At 42.7% G+C, this 6,000-nt stretch overlaps 1 long non-coding RNA gene across 1 annotated transcript; it reads right to left on the bottom strand.

Annotated features, from left to right (window-relative positions):
- Nucleotides 1–3,941: 3,941 nt before the first annotated feature.
- LOC146025621 (uncharacterized) lies at nucleotides 3,942–5,140 on the bottom strand. Its single transcript, XR_014454251.1, has 2 exons — nucleotides 5,059–5,140; nucleotides 3,942–4,119 (listed from the first exon to the last, which is right to left on the bottom strand). It is a non-coding gene; the product is annotated as an uncharacterized LOC146025621 (long non-coding RNA).
- Nucleotides 5,141–6,000: the final 860 nt, after the last annotated feature.

The following is a 6,000-nucleotide window of genomic DNA, read 5'->3' as shown; positions in this document are numbered from 1 at the left end:
TATTTAGGTTTAATTTTCATAGTCCTAAATGTCCTGGTCTCATGAGAGCAGTACAGGTGGTTATGAAAATGGGGAGCATATTCAAGTATTGTATTGGGACCCTGGTCCTTTCTCCCCTACAGCTCCATGCTCACCATGAGGGCTAGGCCTGGGGGCACTCCTGGTGTTCTTAGTTGTAGGGATGGTTCTTGGTCCAAGCGTTTCCATGGCAAAGGTGAGTTGAGGCCACATAATGTTCCTGACTCCTGAGTTTTGTGGATATAATGTAGTCCATCAGAAGAAATGGTGGTTTATTGTTTGCCTTCAGGTTTCCTTTGGTTGAATGCCAGTATAACGCTGCTATTAATTTAAAGCTGACCCTTTACAACTAGACCCTTCATTTACTACATCCCTAATGTCCTGAAGGACTGACGCCCCAAGCTATAGGTTTGTAGGGTGTGTCTCTTGACACTCCATGGTTACTGGGTTACTGGTGGCACAGTAAACCACCCACATAGTGGCAAAAAAAATCTCCATCAAATTTCCACTTACTGTTCCTGCTCATCAAGGTTTATTGCCAATGTTCTGTATTGCCCATGTGTTTTGTACTACATAGGCAAAACACAATGTCAATTTAAGGAGAGGATGGACAACAACTGGTCTTCAATACGGGCGGCCCTCATTTGGGGTCACAGTGACAAACCGGTGGCAAGACACTGTGTGACATTGGGTCACAGTTTAGCAAGCCTACACTCTAAAATTATAGATCATGTACCTTTGTCCCGATGTGGGAAAAATAGGAACAAAAAATTGCTCAAACCTGAGAGCAAATTGTTTTTTTTTATTAGATACACTTTCGCCCACCTGGGCTTGCATTGCTTTTTGTAGTTGCTGATATTATGTATGTTTACTATTGAACCAATGAGTTCTTTTTTCTGCTGTGGCTGTAGCTCTTGCCTATTTGGATGTGTTGAGTATTTTTTGACACATTAACTAAGCTTTGCCCCTTATATAGTGATCTGATATGTGCAAGCTAATATGTCATTATGCTAAATTGTATGTATTTACATTGATTATTTTTTTTTTCAGTTCTTCAGTTGTTAGTACATATGTTTAGAGTCACCACATACTGTTTTAATTATATGTACTGGTAAATTGGTTTTCATTTAAATGTTCCTTGCAGTTTGTCAACATTGGCATCTGTCTTCCTGTGGCTGAGCTTTTAGTTACCAAGGCAACAAGCACCAGGGAACACAGCCTCCTCAATGCCTAGTAATGACATCATTGAACATGAACAGTGTAGGCCCTTTGGCGCACATTGCGGGAAGGAGGGAGGCCGGTGCTTGACACAGGTGAGTGTGATATTGATCAGACAGAGGTGGGATCTATGTTCCTTTAAAGGCTTGTCTTTGTGAGTGTATTTTATCCCTGATGATGGGCTTGTGCACCCGAAACACGTGCCAGATGTGATACTGAATAAAACTGTGTTTTGCACCAATTCTGAAGTAATCAGATTACCACCTTATTCATCTCTCGCTTTCTCTCTTTCTCTCTCTACATATACATACTGTACATACTGTACATACCTTGTACCCTAGCTTAACAGAATTAGCCAGGTAAATTACAGCTAAATTGTGATTGGTTGATATGGCCAAACCCTTCACTAGTCATCTTGAAAAGGTTTGATTACTTTCCCCTTTAAACATCTGGAGTGAGATGTAATGTTAACTGAGTTTGGTGGCAATGGGGGTTGCCAGCTAAACTCTGACATTATTTAAAAGGGGCAATCACTGACAAGGCTGGGGTTATATCACGCCCTTACTCTCAATGTGAACTTACCCTTCCATGTCTCCAAGTTATATCCTCTGTGTAAATATTTACATTATCTTCTCCCAATATTCCTGTATAAGTTACTGAAAACTTAATTTCTTTACCTTTAGAAAAAGATATCCAATTATTAATATTAAAATCAGTAGGCAATTCTCCTTTTTCATTAAAACATATTTTGTCACCAGTATGATCCTTATAAATGACATTATTTAAGTAGATGTGAAGCTTTTGAATAAAAACAGGGAGATAGAACATGTTAGAGATGAGACCAAGTGATATAGAAGAGATGCTGTATTACAGTAGATTGATGTGGATAGCAGACAGCAATGACAGGTCATGTCTGCCCAGGCATATACACTGGCAAATTTATGATAGGGGATTCCATAGGCAAATGCAGGGGGGAGGGGGGCATTTCTGGCTACCAGGAAACCCCCCCTCCTCTACGCATGTGCCTTCAATTATGACAACAATAGTGGGTATGTAATCTGATCAACAGAGCTGCCACCACATCGTGCAGTATAAAGGACAGAGCAGAGCTGCTGCACATGCCCAGTGTACCAGCTTCTTCTACCACATTTACTGTATGTGTGGATCTGAGCCCTCAAACATCTCAATGGACCAGAGAGCAGCTGCCAGGAGGAACAGACAGGAGCCTTACCATGAAGTGAGAGATTGTGAGCTTAGAAAGTGCCGTACTGAACAGAATCAGACAGAACCTGATTTCATTCTCCCAATCGATCAGATATAGAGAAAATACATATAAGATTTACACGCGTTGGTATTTAACTCCAAATAGACTTAAACATATTTACCCTGATGCCACCAACCAATGTTGGCGAGAATGTGGGGAACAGGGCACACTAAATCATATTTACTGGGGTTGCCCACGAATCCAAGAGACCTGGAAGAAAGTGGTTAATTTAATTCAGAGGGTAACAGGGATAGACATCCCAATCGCCCCGGAATATTTAATTCTTCCTCAAAAAATACAAAAATTTATATGGTTTGCCTTAGCAGCAGTAAAAATTAAAATAGCTATTAATTGGAAAACAAAGGAAACCCCTTCTATTAATAACATAAAGGAGGTCATTTGGCATATATATCAGATGGAACTCCTTTCAAGTATCGTGGAAGAGAAAACAGAAATGTTCAAGGAAACCTGGTCCCCGTGGTTGGAATATCATAACATTCCAATTGAGTAAAGGTCCCTAGATAGGAATGAAAAGCGGAGGGCAAGAGGGCCTATAGAAGAATAAAAACAGAATAATATAGCGAAATTTGCATACCCATAAAGAATATTAGATTAAGAAGCTTAGACTATGCTGGAGGCGTCCAATCATAACCCTCCCCCCCCCTCCCTCTTCTTCCCCTCCCCCCCCTACCCTTTGTTTGGCTTGTCTGCTTATATGATAGTCGACTGCTGATCACAGAAAATGCAATAGAATTCTATGGTTTGTTTATACGATTATACGACATAGAACTACTGAATTTACCCACTCCCATGCAGTATTATAATATCTAATGCAAGTTGATGGATAAAAATGGAGATGAATTTAATTAGCATCGTCATGCTCTCTTAGGCCCTTATTCTGATCGGTGCGGATATTCCCGCATTCTTACGGTGCGGTCCGCACGCCACGGTGTTTTGCCGCGTGCGGCCATCGTCCGTAGAAACGCCCACGTGTCCTCCGCATTCGGACGGACTCACTCTTTAAGAACAGGGCGTGTTTACGGACGACATACAAACCATGCGTGTGCGGGAGAAACACTCCGATTCTGCACGGTATTACTGAGTATTACAGAGTATGCTCGGAAATACCGCATCCGAACGGGAGCCAAGCGGTGCTACCGCCCGTAAGCGGAGTATTTACGCCAAACAACCCACTATTATGTCAATTCTGCAATACATCACATGACCCACTTATTCAATTACCTATCCTCATAAAAAACAGCTTATTTGGAATTGGAATCAATTAGATGCCAATATATCCTTACAAGCATGCCTAACACATCCATTGCACACATTAACCCTTACAGCAATGTAAGTGCAATGGTTTGTATTACACCCTGTGTAAAAGATTATAAACAATCTACACATATACTGTTTCAAGTGCAAATAAAACCAACAACTGTGAACTTGCATAAAGAATTTATTTTAAATCAACATTAACATAAAAAATAAAATATAAAATATAATAAATCAAAGCAGCAGATCGCGGATGTCCTGCAGGTCTGCTAGAAGGAGCCTTAAATGTTGCTCCGCTCGCAGGACGGCCCCACGCACCCCCTCATCTGCCGGTGTGGTGTCATCTGTGGGCATGTCAAAGGGGCAAAAATTAGTCATGTTATTCATGCATACATTTCACATACTGCGACATAAATTGCACAAATGCTAGGTGACATGTGTGTATATATATATATATATCTATCTATGTAGAGAGATAGAGACACACATAGATAAATAGATATGACACATACATATATACATACATGCTAACTTATTTACTACATACTGTCTTTTTTGGCCTCTACCCTTTACTCTGCAGAAGACATAACAGTCATATTGTTTCTTCTCAGTCACAACCCACCCATGACTAACCAATGACAAGCATGTCATGGCCTCCGTCAATAAGAACTTGTCACAATCTGCTCAGTCTAAGTTCAGTGATGGTTCGTGGCATGGGAGTTATGCAAATGTCAGGAATGCACAGTACACATCCTCAAAATCATAATTCTGTCTAAACCAACCTACAATTCTGTGAGGGCAAAAAAACAATCTGAACTACAGGGGGTGTTTAGGTAGAGGAGGCTCCTGGGACACTGGCAACTTCTGACTCCATTCCAAGGTAGGCCGGCCCATACTCCATTTATAGCATACATCCTATAGTTTAGAAATAACATTCACCAACAATATAGATTCCACTATTTGATGGGTCATAATCAACACTTGCAGCAGGTGAATTTCATCCACAAATGATCCACTCATCCCTTTACTCCAGGATCCTGTTTAACTACTACGGTTATGTGGCAGTCAAAATGGAGCTCCAACCCATCCCACAAACCTGTGTAATTCAGAGGTGTCCTGGATGAAAGGGATGCCTTGGACACCCCATCTAACCCGTACCTGTATCTGTAGCTACCCACTTTGGGGTCTATATGAATAGTATGGGCCAAAAATTTGTTATCACCAGTGCTACATAACAAATACCAGTACAACTACTTCATTAATGATGCATTATGTTAACATACCGATCTGATGGTACTCCGGGGCCTGGCACGCCTCCTCCCCCTCGTCATCAGACTCCTCCGGGGCAACCGTGGCCTCCTCAGCCCCCTCCTCCGCCAGCTCCTCTGCCACAATAACCTCCTCCTCCAACTCCTCCACCTCCTCCTCCTCCTCCTCCTCCTCCACCACCACCTCCTCCACCTCCTCCTCCGCCACCAACACCTCCTCCTCCGCAACCAACTCCGCTTCCACATCCTCCTCCACCACCTCCTCACGCACCTCCTCCTCCTCCACCACCATCTCCTCCTCCTCCACTTCCTCCTCCTCCACCCTTGCCGCCACCTCCTCCTCCGGGTCTTGGGCCTCCTCCTGGGCCAGGGCTGCCTCCGCCTCTTCACGGGCCTGTTGGGCTTGGGCTCGTGCTGTGTGGTAGAAAAAAAAATCATGGTCAATGTTGGGTCATTGGGGCACATGTATTAATCCATAACAAGACATACATGGAAGGGTGATAATGATGGCAAACGATGCAGGAAAGTAGCTCCTTACTGTTCATGGATTCCAAATTGTGACATGTAAATTATTATGTGATTGTTAGTAATTTGTTCACACATTACAACCCAGGCATTTATCAATGTGTAACACATATTAGATCTGGCACATTGTATGCATCAGAATCCTCAATGCTATGGCATTACATATAAAAGCCACATGACTGCATGTTAACCAGGAAGAAGCACACATAACAGTCTATGGACTTTTAAACCCATGGACACCCAGTTATCATGAGACACATTTTATTGTTTATATATGCTATGTTGTAAGTGCGAAATTTCATAGCTAAAATACTCACATTCAGCAATTTCGCCCCTGATTTGCTCCAAGAGCTGGGGCTGGCGCCTGCGGAGGTCCGACCACCGCCTCTCAAGCTGCCCGAGGGACCTCCGCACCCGAGTGCGGGCGTAAAT

Source organism: Crinia signifera, chromosome 1 (assembly GCF_055691185.1).
Source record: "Crinia signifera chromosome 1, ASM5569118v1, whole genome shotgun sequence".
Classification (NCBI taxonomy): Eukaryota; Metazoa; Chordata; class Amphibia; order Anura; family Myobatrachidae; genus Crinia; species Crinia signifera.
This window is presented reverse-complemented; position numbering and strand designations above follow the sequence as displayed.